Raw genomic sequence first — 1,571 nt, forward strand, 5'->3', positions numbered from 1 at the left:
ATAGTTGCAATCTAACTTCACATTATCCAAGGGTCAAGATGTAATATAGCTAGGACTGTGGTTAGCCAGGTAGGGGTGGCTTTTTTTCAAGAGAGGGAAGAAAATGGAGATTCTGCTAGGAAGGTCTTTTCACCAATTTCATCATTGTGATTGTTTTCCCAGGCTTTTCCATGGTTGCTCTTTTGCCATGCTGGACTGGCCTAACATCCTGACTTGCTCCTCAGTGCCCTTTTGTCAAAAGTCTTCAGGCCTTCTCCCCTTGCTTGATGAGCTGCTGATTCATTAGAAACAACTGCCATTCTCAACTCTATTTCCTATTTCGGGGTCCTGATGGCATTTTAGTGCCTAATCCAGGTTCCAACAGGCTCACTGGCTAATAGTATGAACATTTAGCTTCTCCTTGATCATTCAGATCTTCCTGTTTCCAAGTCTAGTGCCCTACCCATCACCACTGTTTCTCCACCAACCCATCAACTGAGTCTGACAATCCCTGCAATATTCCACACCCATAGTCCTTCACTTCTCTAAGAAAAGGAGAGAGATGGATTTTCTCATTTCTTTTCAGGGAGCAAGCTTGGTCATTCTAACTACAGAGAGTTCATTTTTCTTTTTTTCTTTCAATTTATGTTGTTGTAGTAATTTGTATATTGTTCTCCTATGAAGATAGGTGGATAGAGCTTTGGGACTGAGAGTCAGGAAGATTTGAGTTGAAATGTGACCTTAGACACTTCCTAGTTCTATGACCCTGGGCAAGTCACTTACCCTCTATTTGCCTCAGTTTCTTCAACTGTTCAAATGGGAATAATAATTACATCTTTGGTAGGTAAGTGGCACACTGGATAGAAAACCTAGCCTGGAGTCAGGAAGACCTGAATTCAAATCCATCCTCAGACCCTTATTAACTTTGTGACCCCGGACAAGTCACTTAGCCTTGTTTGCCTCAGTTCCTTTATCTGTAAAAGGAGCTGGAGAAGGAAATGGCAAACAACTTTAGTACCTTTGCCAAGAAAATCCCAAATGGTGTCACAAAGAATTGGATGACTGAAAAATGACAGAGCAAGAAAATAATTGCATCTATCTCCTAGGGTCCTTGTGAGGATCAAATGAAATATTTGTGAAGTGCTTAGCAAACTGCTCGTTATTATGATTATTGTGCTCACTTCATTTTTCATCAATTCACATAAGCCTTTCCATGTTCCTCTGAATTTTTTGTGTTCATTGTTTCTTGTGGCATTAAAATTTCCTCAGATTTGAAGGGCACAATTGACTTGGCTCCCCCCCATTCAGTGGGCATCTGCTTTATTTCTGGTTCTCTCAAGTGCCTAGTTAGTTTAGAGTCAAAGTATATCATGTAGCATTGAAATGGAGGAGCACCCACAATTTGTACCCAACATACGCTTATTTGAGGTATTCCAAGCACCCCATCTCTCTTCATTGAGTTCGTATATCACTTTCCACATGGCCATCATGGTGCATTCCAATTCTAACTTCAGTGGAACAAGTTGACAAGAGCAAAAGTAGATTTCCCATATGTCCTAGTACTATCTCAGCAACATTCAGATTTAGAGACA

The sequence above is a fragment of the Vombatus ursinus genome, unplaced genomic scaffold (genome assembly GCF_900497805.2).
Source record: "Vombatus ursinus unplaced genomic scaffold, bare-nosed wombat genome assembly UNPS02014165.1, whole genome shotgun sequence".
In the NCBI taxonomy this organism is placed as follows: domain Eukaryota; kingdom Metazoa; phylum Chordata; class Mammalia; order Diprotodontia; family Vombatidae; genus Vombatus; species Vombatus ursinus.